Raw genomic sequence first — 14954 nt, forward strand, 5'->3', positions numbered from 1 at the left:
TGAGGACATGTCAAAGTATTGATTCTTTGGATACATTGTAGTGCATTAACTGGTGACTTTGTAAGGTTGTTTGGGAGGTCACAACATCGGTACGGTTCATGCTTTCCTTCTTCAGTATGATATTTCATATACCACAGGGGTGCTCATCAATATGTTAGAAAATACTTATTAAGAACAATAAGAAAATACAACTTAGAATGCTGTATTTGGTGTTTTAGTAAAAAAAGCTACAATGAGGTCGGGGAAGACTCTACTCTCACAAACTCACTGAATGGTATATTTAAATCAATGCTGAGGCAGCCTGTAGTCTTACATATAAGAGACTGACTAAACACAAATACCAAAATAAATACAGAAAGTACAATATAAAAGCCTTTCAGAGGATCGAATGGGGACAGATGAAGAAATAAACCCACATACCTTGATTTTACAGACACTTAATTTTTTATAAAGAAGCCAAAACCATACAATGGAAAAAGAAAGCATCTTCCACAAATGGTGCTGGTCTAACTGGATACTAACATGTAGAAAAATGCACCCTGCACAAAACCCAAATCCAAGTGGATCAAAGACCTCAATGTTGAACTCACTGTGTGCCTTGAACTGTGACTTGAACTCACTGGCTCAGGAGACAACTTCCTGAACCAAAAACCAACAGCTCAGACTCTAAGATCTTCAATTAATAAATTGAACCTCGTGAAACTGAAAACCTTCTGTAAGGCAAAGGACACTGTCAATAGAACAAAATGGGAGCCTGCACACTAGGCAAAGATATTCCTCAATCCTACATCCAACAGAGGGTGAATATCCAGAATATATAAAGAACTCAAGAAACTAAACACCAACAAACCAAATAATGCAATTAAAAGGTGGGGTACAGAGCTAAACAAAATTCTCAACAGGGCAATCCCGAATGGCCGAGAAGCACTTTAAAGAAATGCTCAACATCCTTAGTCACCAGGGAAATGCAAATCAAAATATTTCTGAGATTCTATATTACACCCATCAGAACTGCTAAGATCAAAAACTCAAGTGACAACACATGCTGGCAAAGATGTGCAGAAAGGGGAACACGCCTCCATTGCTGGTGGGAGTGAAAACTTATACAACCACTTTGGAAATCAACCTGGTGCTTTCTCAGAAAATTGAGACTAGCTCTACCTGAAGACCCAGCTATACCAATAGTAAGAAGAGCAAAGTAAACTGTAAACCAACAAAAGAAGGTAAACTGATAAAGATTACAAGAGAGAAAAGGCAAAAATAATAAAATCAAGAAGTGTTCAAAAACTAACAATACAACTGACAAAATCCTAGTAGACTGTTAAAGCAACCATATCAAAAAACACAAATTATATATATATATATATATATATATATATATATATATATACACATATATATATCACAAACGATCAATGTCAGGAATTCAGAGGGCTCAAATGTAGACTCACAGAAACTTGGGGGGAAAGAAAATAATATTATGAGCAAGAATAATTGGACAATTTGGACAAAACATGCAGTATCTTTTAAGAACACAAAATAGCAAAGATTATTCAAGGAGAAATGTTAGCTTAATGACCTTGTATCTAAGAAAGGCACTATACTATTTAAAACCTTACAAAAGGAAAAGTCCAATACTACATAGCTTGGCTAGTGAATTCAAATAAACATGTATATATGAATGAACACAAACTCAAAAAAAAAAACCCTCTTCAAAGATGATGATGCTTCCCAATACACTTTATAAGGCCAGTTATTGTTACAACCAAAGATCAGACTAATATTCCCATGAGTACAATGTCAGAATCCTTAATAAAATACCAACAGATCAAATCCAAATACAGGCAATGGAGTCGGTATTCTGGACTGTCGTGTCATGAGCAAAGGGACAGAAAGCATAGAACTGGCTTCTAGAACTTTGAACATGGGAAGTGCAGGAGATTTCTCCTTATTGAGATTGGTTGCATATGTTTACCATACGTACGTAAATATGACACCCCCCAAATTTAAATTCCAAATTTAAATTTGGAATTTGGGTTCTAAAACATACAAAGAAAACATGAAGAAAGACAGCTAACGTAAGTCAGTGTTCAGAAGGCCAATTTAGACTAACATAAACATGGAAATGTCTGAGAAACCTCAGACTATGTTTAGGGTAGTTGGCAATTAGGTGGGAATAGAACCTATTATTAGAAGGACAATAATTTGGAAAAGGAGTAGGGAGAGATTAAATAAGACTAAATGGACAGGAAAATAAGCAAAGACCCAGCAGACAGTCAGAAGCCAGCCATGACCCTCAATGTCCTCACCTTGGGGTAGTCTAACTCCCTTTCCCCACTGCATGGGGCTGACCCTGGTGATGACAGGTTACTGTGGAATGATCAAGTGTGACTTCTGAGGCTATGTCATAAAAGACACCATGTCTTCCACCTTGAACTCCCTTAAAGACTACCTTCTCTGCTCTCCAGTGGCCCTGCTGGCTGCGGTGTCTCCAAGCTCAGCAGCCGAGGCTTTGTGCCAACAGCCAACTCTCCAACAACTATTTGAGTGAACTACTTTGGAGGTGGACCCTGCAGCTCTGTTCAAACGGCCTGCTCACCGCAAGCCGAGGCCAAGATGTTGAGTCCGCTCCATCAGAGGATGAGCTGCTTTCCTCCCACAGCCCCAACTCTTAGAAACTCTGCGAGACGCTAAACGTCTGGAGTGTTTTTATGTTTGGAGTGATTTGTTAACGCGAAGTAGATAAGTAAAAGCAGACAAAATAAACTATTCTGAGACTAGGAGAAGAGAACGCATGCAACATAAAAGTAATTTTATGTTTAATGCACAAATTTAATGCACAAGGGAGTAAAAATAGAAATGGCCAGTTATACACGCAGATGGGGGCTTCAGAGCAACGTGGGCTAAGAGAAGTTGAGCGATGAGGAAAGGAAGCCAGTCACTAACAGAGTAACATGCTGACACGATGCTCTCATATCCCACGCCATATGTAATGATTTCAAAGCTGCATGCTTTATTTTCTGAAGAAGAGAAAAAATTCAAGATAGTAGTCTAAGGAAAGCTGAAGAGATAGCCAATGAGGATCCGAATGTGAAGTTCACTGTTCACGAGGAATAAACTGCATTACTTTAAGCTAGGTAAGAGAATTCATATTATGTATGTGTGTTAAACTTAAAAATAGAAACAATTGTAGGTGTTGGAAAAGAAAGGCTATTTAGTGACTAACCTTACATTTTTTTTTTTTTAAACACATAGATAATATCACCGTAACTTGGTCCATCCAAGTGCTCTGCCTACTATCTTTCCATGCTATGGACAAAGAATACATTTAGAGGCCAACTGCCCACAAGATGGGTTCGTCTTCTTAAAGTTCAGTGACCTTCAAAGTAGAATGGAGGGGGAAACAAAGATGAAAAGAAATGCAGTTTCTCAACACACAGAAACAGTTTGTTTTCAGAAAGTGGTCCAGTCGCTCTTGCCTCCTGTGTACCTTCTCCCAGATGAGGCAGAGCATAATTCCCTTTCCCTTAAAACTGGCTGCTGGACCACTGACTCCATTAGAACACTATATATCTGCTGAGGCCGGACCTGAAGAGATCTGCAGCTTTGGGCTGTTTTTAGAACCCTGGATCACAATGGGAAGAGATGCAGCTCCCTTGTGGCAGAGAGCAAGGGATACAGGGGTGTGACAGTGTCTAGCTACTCTGTGACTCTCAGCCAAGGTGTCAGGTACGTGTCTCCTGACGTCATGTCAGACATCCTCAGAACCCAGATTCTAGTTTGCCTGCCAACTGAGTGCTGCCGCATGGCTCACCTCATTAAATCGCACACACAGCCTAAGAACCACCAACAGAATCACGAACAAATGTTCTCTTAAAGCCACTGAGATCTTCCGTAATTGATAAAAGTTGTATTTACAGGACTGGAAAGAGGTTTAGTGGTTAAGTGAATACTGCTCTTCCAGAGGACCTGAGTTTAATTCCTAACACCCTTGTCAGATGGTTCACAACTTTCTGTAAGTCTAGCTGAAGGGGGATATGACTCCTCTGGCCTCAAAGGGACCTGCACTCATATAACTACACACACACACACACACACACACACACACACACACACACACACACACACAGAATGTCCAGATTGATAAGTTTTGAAATAGCTTTTTTTTTTTTCATTTTATGCAGCAGTAGGCAACTAAAATCCATGGTTATCCCACTGAGTAGTACGGATCAGAGATCTGTATAGGTAATATATGATTCCTATGGTGCTTTTTATGATCTCTGATCATCATTCCAGTGAAAGCTACTCTGATCCTGACATTCAGCTTCTTGGAAGGCTGTTTTTCTCTTAGCTCTCAGTCCTTATATATGGCAAAAAGAAACTAGCATCTCAGCTTCAAGAATAATCATGATAATCGCAGAGCTTTCCCCAGCTCTCCATTCCATAAACCGCATACACATAAGCCCCAAATAAATGTTTTTGTTTTTGTTTTTGTTTTTAAAAATGCATGTGCTGCTCTTCTCCTTCTTTGTTGGAGGTTGGTCTGCGTGTTACTAGTTCTCAAGATCTGGGTACACCTATCCATGTTGTGTAAACCTACCTGATTGGCTAATTAAATGGCCTATACCTAGGCAGGGCAGAATGCAGTAGGTGTAGCTGGTTCCCGGGTTGGACAGGGCAGAGAGAATCACAGGAACCAGAGGGAGGGACAGGAAGTGAGGAGGCCTGGCCCAAGCTAAATAAGACAATTATAAATCTAACAGGTGTCTGTGTCTTATTATTTGTGATAGCAGGTTAATAATAGCATTGTGATAATCATAGGATAATAAATAATATAATATAGGCCGACACTTTTATTTATTTTCTACAACACCCCTTTTTAAAATTTTTTATTTAAAAATCATCTCATATAATTTATTTCCATCATAATCTTTCCCCTCTCCCTACTCCCCCCAGATCCTACCCACCTCCCTACTCCTCCAACTGTGTTCTCTCTCAAAAAAACAAACAAGCAAAAGACCAACAAGACAAAAAAAATGCCAAAATGAAACAAAAATTCCTTGAAAAGAAGTGAAGTTCCTAGCAGGGCACAGTGGTGCACGCCTTTAATCCCAGCACTCAGGGAGGCAGAAGTGGGCGGGTTCACTGTGAGTTCGAGGCCAACCTGCTCTACAAAATGAGTCCAGGACAGCCAAGGCTACACAGAGAAACCCTTTCTCAAAAAACCACACACAAACACAAAAATGGGGAGTTCCTTGTGTTGGCCAGCCACTACTGGACACGAGGCCTATCCTGAAGTGACATTGATAGACCTAGTAACACTCCATTGGAGAAAACTAATTTTCCCTTTGCCAGTGGGTATCAATTGCAAATACCTTTTTGGTTAGGAGTGGGACTCTGTGTCTACTTTCCTCCTCTCATACACATGATTTATTATTATCATTATTATTATTTAAAGTTTATTCACTTTTTATCCCAGTTGCAGCCCCCTCCCTCATCTCCAGGTCCCGCCCTCCTTCCCTCTTCCTCCCCCTCCCCTATCCTTCTGCCCTAGTCCACTGATAGAGGAAATCCTCCTCCCCTACTGTCTGACCCTAACCTATCGGGTCCCATCAGGACTGCCTAGGTCTATGGGCTGCCTAGGTCACCCCACCAGGGAGAAGAGATCAAGAAGCAGGCAACCAAGTTCATGTCAGAAACTGTCTCTTCTCCCCTTACTAGGGAACCCACATGGAGACTGACCTGCCTATTGACTACATCTGAACAGGGGGGATACGGTCCTCTCTATACGTGGTCTTTGGTTGGTGCATCAGTCTCTGCAGTACCTGGGCCCAGCCCCCTCCCCCGCCACACACACACTTTGTTGCTCTCCTTGTGTGGCTCCTGTCCCCCTCTCCCCCAGTTCCTTCTATATCCTGCTTCTTCCATAAGACTCCCTGCGCTCTGTCCAAAGCTTGGCTGTGAGTCTCTGACAGATGCTTTTTTTAAGTTTAACAATGTTAGTTTAAATCATTAGGATACATTCCAAGCTAAACATGTGAAAAACTATTGACAAAACAATGCCGGGTTAATGTCAAAAGAGTTCTCTTTTTAAAATAATTTTATTATTTATTTATTTAGTGTATGTATGTGTGGCATATAAATGTACTAAATGCACATAGCTGTTCACAGGGGCCAGAGGGTGTTGGATCCCATGGAACTGGAGTTAACAGGAGAGATACTAGAAATCAAACCAGAATCCACTGCAAGATGAGTAAGGGTCCCTTTCAACCACTTCTCTAGCCCTAAAGAGCTTTTTTTTTTTTTTTTTTTTTTTGGAAAGACAATCTGTACTTTTTCTTTTTGTGCAAATGCTGAAGTGCTTGCCATGAAAGTATGAGCACCTGAGCTGGGATTCCCTAGCACCCATGTAAGAGCTGGGTGCAGCTCCAGTGCCTGGGATAGGGGGTGGACACCGGATGATTCCCAGACTTCTCTGGCCAGATAGTAACAGAACTGGTGAGTTCCAGGTTGAATGAAGAAACTAGTTCAAAAAAATTTTTAAATAAAGTGGAGGATGGTAGAGAAAAGGCCTGATGTCAACCTCTGGCATCCACACATGCGCTCATCACAGTCTTGCCGTTGCAAAACCATGCTAACCCAAAGAGCTGTTGTGAGTGAATTATTCTCCAAAGGAAAGATCTTTAGTTGCATTACTCATCCTACCCACGCCTAACCAACCCACTCCCAAACCACTGCAGCCTCTCAAAGCCCGCGGTTTTGCAGTAACACTGGAAAAACTACTAGTTTTCTCAAGCAGAAGACAAGACAGCTGAAGTATTTCACATTGCCTGGCATCTTGCCCTTCTATGCTCTTGAATGGGTTTAAATGTTTAGTGTCTTCTGGTTTCCAACAAAGCCACAGCGTTACCTAAGTTCTAAGAGCTAGTTTTGTTCTGGATATGCATTCGGCTCCTGAAGAGCGCTTTCTGGCAGGCAAGTGGCTGTTTACCATCCTAAAGGTCTCAGCAGCTCTTTGGATCCTTCCTAGCATTCTGGGCCCCCACTCCTTCCCTCACTCACCTCCCAATGTCCTGCTCTACCAAGCTCATAGGCCAGCTCCCCCAGGTCTCTTTGTCATACTCCAAACCCTCAGTCTATTTCTTATGCTGGCAGTTGTTAAAAGTAGAGGGAGGTAAAGAAAAAAGGTATGTTTATATTAATTTCAGATATATTTAAAGAGAGACTTTAAGTCTCTCTTTAAGTGCCAGGCATGGTGGCACATACCTTAAGTTCCAACACTTGGAAGGCAGAGGCAGGCAGATCTCTGTGAGTTAAGAGGCCAGGCTGGTCTGTATAATGAGATCCAGGACAGCCAGGATATAAAGAACTACTGTCTCAAACAAACAAATAAAATGTTACAAAGATGTTGAAAAGGAAAAGGACGGAAAACATACCAAAAATAGTAAAAGCAAGAAAAATAAAATAAAATATTAAAAGCAATATCAAACAATAGAGATTTTGGTGTCAAAGTTTTATGAGTAATAAACAGGGTCAGTTATAAATGGAATAATTCATCAAGAAAACATGACAATTATAATTCCAAGTGTACCAATATTAAAATATATATGGGAGGGCTAGGGTGTAAAATAGTGATACAGCAAATGTTTACTAAGTGCAAGGGAGAAAACTGTGTGTGTGTGTGTGTGTGTGTGTGTGTGTGTGTGGATACACTATGTGTGATATGTAAGACATGTCACACATGTCACACAAAGTTTTATTTTTGTTCAAATATTCTGAGAAGTCAGAACAAGTCATTGTATTTAAATATCCTTGGAAATATCCGATTTCCTGTCAAAAGACTAAACAAATCCATTTACTTCACAACTTGGTTTTTCTGTTTACTTTCATATTTATTAAAGCTATAAATAATACAAATCTGTCAGCTAATTCCAAAAGATTTATTAATGAGTACAGTGGACACTTTTAGCCAATTCTTTTCATACTTGCCTTCATGTTCTAAATAGCATGCTTCTATTTCTATTGGCCTTCCTTTTTAAAAATTACTTCCTACTGGAAAATGGAAAATGAGGATTTAACCTTTTGTCTCTTTGCCACCAATCTAGCTACACTGCACATCTCTTATTCCTCTGTCTCTTCCTAATGTCCCTTATTTAACACACACTTTGGGATCCTTTCTACCACTACTGTGTGTGAGAGCCACAATGCACATGTGACTGATACAAAGTCCAGCCACATATCAGCCACGGTGACTTACTTTTTCTATGTGACTTTTTCTCCCAGAAATAAACGTCTCATGTCTTTATGTAGTTTCTAAAGTGAGCTTTCCAATAAACACACTATTACTTCATATTGCCACCACTGTCTGTCTCAGCTCTCTCTCACAACGCTCATTCACATCCTGGCTTCCTACCCATTTCTCATGAGGCCACACCACAGCCAAGGTGAACCATTACCCTCCGCCTGGGTCTATCTGTTTTTCTGGACCGCCCTTCAGGTTTCTTCTGTCCTGGATCACGTGATTCCCATACCTTGTCTTCAGGAGCCTCAGTTTACTTTCTCTTTTTAACGGAACACATTCTGGGATCCCTCAGAGAGGTTATATGGGATCTTGCATGCATTAAGAATATCCTTATTAAGTCTCAAACAAAATTCGCAATTGGGGGGAAGATAGCTCAGTAGATAAAGTTACTTTCAGTTAAGACTGTCCCCAAGTCCTACATGGTTGAAGGAGAGAACTGACTGATTGCTGCAAGCTATCTTCTGACCACTACACATGCTCCATGATACGTTCATGTGCCGTGCGTGTGCGCAAACACACACACACACACACACACACACACACACACCATATTTTTGTGTGTGTGTGTGTTTAAAAAAGTCATGGTGGTCTTCAGAAGAGAATTCTGTTCCATTATCTTCTAACGCTGTCTTTGAGAAGCTTGAAAGGCTTCCACTTCCTGGTCCTCTGTAGGTACCTTGTTTGTTTCTCTCTGGAAGTTGCAGCAGAATGGTGGAAAGCCTAGATTAAGGCTTTGAGGGTCCTGAGCCTCCTTCAGCAGCTCCTTAGAACCCTGCAAAGACTGGAGGGAAATATGCATTGGGCTGAGAAATAGGAGGTATTGATGGAAGATGTCTAGCTGTTTAGATATCTCACTTACTCCCATGTGCCAAACTCCCATCAACTAAGCATTTATTTCCTGTGAAAAACTAAAACTTTCTTCCCTTACAGAGTTGAATAAATTGTTTGGTATATTCATCCAACATCTGTCACATTTACGAGCTCACAGCAGTGCCCTTACCAGAAAACAAAGTTGATAGTGGAGCAGCAACAGCCATGTATACACAGCTGCCCAGCAAGTTCACAGATGTCTTAAATGTAAACAGACCACCAAAGAGCAGCCAACAGTGAGAAAAGAAACCACCACAGAGGGAGGAGAATAATCTCAGAGGAAAGGAAGATAATTAAGGGAACTTTTCACAAATATTAATAATGTTCAAGAACCAAGAACTTTCAAATACACGATTTCGAAGTTACTGTGTGAAGCAGAAAATATTCCCACTAAAATACAGGAAATTGTGTTCAAAATGAGTTTGCTCTGTGCAGAATTGCTTCTAGCCAGCAATGGTATTGGCATTCGGGCTTTATATTCCAACTCCATGGTGCTCTCTTCACTGAACCACAGCCACACATAAATGACCCACACTATGTAGAGTAATCCAGAACCATACATAGGAAAACCAGCCCTGACATAAAACCATAAAGAGTGTAACTGGAAAGCGGAAAGCGTTAGCATTTATTTCTGTCTTGCATTATTTTCTGAGCCTAAGGAACCCTTTATTGGTGAACTGTGTTGGTTTAAGAAATATCCCTCATAGTCTCAGACCTGTGAACACTTGGTCTCGGTTAGTGCTGTTGTTTGGGAGGTTTAGGAGGTGTGGCCGTGCTGAAGAAGGTTCACCACTGCTGGCAGACTCTGAAAGCTTAAAGCTCGCCCCTCCTTGCAGCTCCCTCTCTCTGTGTTTGCAGTCCCAGATGTGAGCTCTCAGCTTCCTGTCCCCGCCGCCATGCTTGTGCTCACGTTCTTAGACGACTGGGAGCACAAGCCAAATAAACTCCTCCTTGAGCTGCCTTTGGTTGTGGTGATTTATCATAGCAATGAGAAGTAACTAATAAAGGGACCTTCAGTCATCAGGAATAGTGGAAATAGGGGGAATAAGCGTGTGTGGTGTACAGGCTTGTTGGTATAATTGTGTGTGTGTGTGTGTGTGTGAGAGAGAGAGAGAGAGAGAGAGAAAGAGAGAGCGAGAGAGACAGAAGTCAACAGATGTTTTCCTCAATTGGTCTCCATCTCATCTTTTGGGACATGGTCTCCAAGACCCACAGCCAAACATTAGACAGAGCTCGGGGAGTCCTATGGAAGAGTTGGGGAAACGGCTGAAGGAGCCAGGGGGGTCAAGACTCCACAAGAAGACCTACAGAGTCGACTAACCTGGGTGCATGGGAGCTCATGGAGACTGAACCACCAACCAAAGAGCATGCATGGACTGGTCCCTAAGCTCCCTGCACAGATGTAGCACATGCACAGCTTGGTCTTCATGTGGATCCGCCAACACCTGGAGCCTGACTCTGATCCCTGCCTTTGGATCCCCTTCCCCTAACTGGGCGGTCTTGTCTGGCCTCAGTGGGAGAGGATGTATCTAGTTCTGCAGTGACTTAAAATGTGCCAGGGCAGGTTGGTACCCATGGGGGACCTCCCCCCTCTCTGAGGTGAAGGAGGGGAGAGACTGGGGGGTGGGGGTGCAGAGAAGAACGGGGAGAAGAGAAGGGGGCTGCAATCAGGATATAAAGTGAATAAATATATTTTTAAAAGGCATCTGCCGAACAAATGTAATGAACAAAGGAAACGACTGAATTTCCAAAGAGATTTAAAATTGACACTAAACTTTCACAAAAGAAAATTGCTACTATGCACAATTTAAATTACGGGCCAGAAGTACCTAACATCTCACATTGCATTAATGCAATGAATATATATATATATATATATATATATATATATATATATATATCCAATAAAACTTACAGCACTTTAAAGCCAGTTCAAACACACTTGTAAGCCAGCAGGCAATATTTTCATTTTCAGTATTTCTTTTTTATAATCATTTGATCTGGGAAATAACTTTGCAGAATACTTAAAACCCACAGGACACATTCACATACCATTTTATTTTCACAGTGTAAACTATAATGTAGTAAGTACTCCAAGTCCACCCAACATATACTAAGCCAGTATGGAATGATAACTGCCCCACAGAAGGTTTTACTGAAAATACGGTTAAGCATTTTATAAACTGGCATCAAATTCTAAGCCTTGTGCTTGATTTATTACTCAAAAGATATTCTCTGTAGCCGCAGTGAACTTAGCAACAAGTAGCAGACAAGAATTTACCATTGAACTTGGATGGTAACACTACCACACAAATGCTCAGTGATCCTCTCTGCTATAGGCCCTGAGAACAAATTAAATTTTCCCACAGATTAATTCAGGCAGAATACTTCAGGACCTCGGCACTCAATGATGCGGACACAATTCCTCAGCAGGGGCTTTTCAGGGTTTTCCCTATAAAGTCCATGAAAGACTCTATCATTAAACATCTTTATTTTTTCTTACAGTATCTTTGGCCAACAACCCCCAAAAGTAGCATTTAAAGTAGCCTACAAGGATTCACTGTCACATGTGGAATTTCCAGTCAGCACTGTACGTCATTAGCTGAGCTAAAAGAGTAAGGGAATGGATGTCATATTTACAAGGGTTTCTAGCAGTACTGTCCTGGATTGTGGTGTGAAAAAAACTTATGCCCTGAGGTCCAGTGACTCTTCAATCCTAGGACAAGGTCCTGAAATGCCTCAGGAGAATCACATTCATGAAAAGAAGGCCAGTGTCAGGAGATCCTGGGTGCTGATGCTGCGTCATGTCATGTAAGAGCAGGAGTCAGTTACCATGGTGATGTCGAAAGAGAGAAAAAAAGCTTCAGATTTTCTCTTCCCTTTTAACTGAGGAACTAATTCATAGAAAGCAACATTTTACTTTAACTCAAAGAGAAACTGGTTCTTTTCCTTCCCTGCCTCAGAAAACTAACTTGTAAAGGAGAGAAACGATTTCATCTCAGCTTTCTTGAAGAGTTTATATTTGGCATACTAAAGATATTTCCAACACCATTCCTTAAATTCCTCTAAAGACCTCTCCCATTTACAGAAGCACTTGCCCAAGACTTCAATAAGGCCTTTTTTCTTCTCAAGCTTCAATATTTTAAGTTGTTTGAAAACTGTGATTTTAAAAATAGGTGCAAAAAAAATCTTTCTCGAAACAAAACAAAACCTCACACCAGGCATGGTGGCACAGGCCTTTAATCCCAGCACTTGGAAGGCAGAGGCAGGTAGATCCTTGAGTTCCAGGACAGCCTGATCTACAGTGTGAGAGTTTCAGGACAGCCAGGGCTACACAGAGAAACCCTCTCTTGAACCCCCCCCCATACACACACAAAAGAACTCAAATATTCTATTTTATTCAGTTATCTATCTGAAATCCATACTTAATTAGAAAAGTACTCTGCCATTATCTCATACCATTTCCTTTAAAAACAACAAACTGAAATATGTTTGGTATTGATCTGTCAAGACTTCCTTCATTTAACAAGCATAACCTATTCACGGAAATTAAGGGGGGCTAGGGGTTTAGCTCGGTGGCAGAGCTCTCCACTAGCACTGCAAGGCGCTGGGTTCAATCCTCAACATGAAAAGGAAGGGGAAGGAAAGGGGAAGGTGGGAGAAAGCAATAGTGGGTCATCTCCAGGCACCAAACACGTTACTAGGTGTATCACAACAAATCTGAAAGGCGAATGATTCCATGTCAGCTCTGCCCCTTGCTAGCTCCGAGGTAGCGAACAACACATCAGTTGTTTATTCCAAGCCCTAATGTCACAATGTAACAGGTTAGAGACAATGACCATTACCCCCATAGAGTTCCTGCCGGGTTAAAGCTAGTTTAAACCCATAGTAAAAGCTTGGGAACCACAGTCAGCACTTATTGCTGGCTTGTCTGCCACAGCCAGTAAAACAAAGCTGAGAGCCAGAAAGGCTCCCTGGAGAAAGTTGGCCACAATTTCTGGCAAAGATCTAAAGAAACAAATTGGTATTCTCTCAGGAATCTTCAGCCCCGGGTCTGCGTCCATGTGGGGAGAGGCTCCACATGGAGAGGCTCCGAGCATACTGGTCCCAACCCAAGGTCAAAGGTGTAGGTGGGACCTCGCTAGTCTGAGGGATGCGGCATTTGACTCCATCTGGCACTTAGCAACAGCCATGCACTGTTACATAAACGGCTCTTACTGCACACATACATACAAGTAACACACACAGAGATGGACATCTCTGTCCTGGGGTGGCACAAAAGAGGGGGCAGGTAGATCAGAGAGCTGACAGACAGATCACTTTAGGCCTCATAAGACAGAAAATCTGGGCTTACACGTTGGCTTTATCACTGTCTTTTCCATGTGACCTCAGGCAAGCTAAATAATTTTTCTGTACGTAATTATCCCCTTGTGCAAATGTGGATAAGGTTAGTACCTACCTCATAAAATGACTGGGAAGATTAAATACATAAATTACTTAGAACACATACTAGCCATATTAAGCATCAGTTTCCTAATTCATAAAAGAGAAAAAATTTGTAATTTAAGTTGTTGTTGTTAATTTAGCACATTTTACTTCTAAAATATTTAACATACGAAAAGTCAATAGGCATTTTCATTAAAATGTAGGTGGATACCAAAAATAATTTTAAACCTGAGAAAAATATTTCATAATGGAATAATATAACCAAAAAAAAAAAAAAAAAAAAACAGTGCAAATCTCTACTCTCACTTTAGTGTTAAGTGTGTTTACTAGGAAACCATGAGTAATTGGCACATGCAGTGGTTTTCCAATGTGTAAAACACAGCTGACGATCCCATCTCTTAGATCTTCTAAAGGCCTTAAGCCAGAGTTATAAATTAGGCATTTTTTTAAAAAAAGAAGAAACCACAGAAAATTTGAACCATCACTCCTTTTAATACTCATTCACCGAAAAAAAAAAAGAGTAAACGTAATAGCATACAGATCAATGATCCAAGAACAACTTAAAATTGCCTTACATAGACAACAATACCTTTATATATTTAAAAAATGTCTTCATAAGGAACTTGCCGTGGTGGCTTTTAAAAGTTCCAAATAGAGGCTGGGGAGGTGCCTCAGTCAGTGAAGTGCTTAGCATGCAAGCGAGAAGACCTAAGTTTGGTCCACAAACCCATGCGAAAAGCTAGGTATGTTGGTGTGCTCTGTAATCCCAGGACTGGGGGGGAGAAGCCCGGAAGACCCCTGGGGTTAGACAGCCATCCCACCTGACTAGTCAGTGAGGCCCAGGTCCAAGTGAAGAGACCCTGTCTCAAAGACAAGGTGGACAGATGGGTGGCCCTCACCTTCCTAACGCTTCCTCCCTTTAAAAAAGTTCCTCCTGTTGTGCTGACCCCCAACCATAAAATCATCTCATTGCTACTTCATAACGGTAATTTTGCTACTGTTACAAACTGTACTGTAAGTATCTGATTAGCAACCCCAAAGGGGTTGCACCCCACATGTTGAGAACTACTGCCTGACGTTGTTCTCTGGCTTCTCTGCACACACACACACACACACACACACACACACACACACAGTGAGTGGGGTGAGGCAAAGGTTTCTATACAAATTAAAAAATAAGGTTAACTAATTGGACCCCAAATAAACAGAACTTCTATTTAGTCCATTGGTTAACAGTGTCAGCTGTTGAGAAGCAAAGACAATGACTGGGAAGAGCTACCACAAGGAAATGGCTGATAAAGCTAACCACAGTCATCGTCCAGGTGGTTGGGGCTGG

At 41.2% G+C, this 14954-nt stretch overlaps 1 protein-coding gene across 2 annotated transcripts in view; it reads right to left on the reverse strand.

Annotated features, from left to right (window-relative positions):
- Plekhh2 (pleckstrin homology, MyTH4 and FERM domain containing H2) overlaps positions 1-14954 on the reverse strand; it is a 95572-nt gene that overhangs the window by 70481 nt on the left and 10137 nt on the right. The gene's annotated exons all lie outside the window — the stretch shown is intronic.

The sequence above is a fragment of the Meriones unguiculatus genome, chromosome 1, assembly GCF_030254825.1.
Source record: "Meriones unguiculatus strain TT.TT164.6M chromosome 1, Bangor_MerUng_6.1, whole genome shotgun sequence".
Lineage (NCBI taxonomy): Eukaryota > Metazoa > Chordata > Mammalia > Rodentia > Muridae > Meriones > Meriones unguiculatus.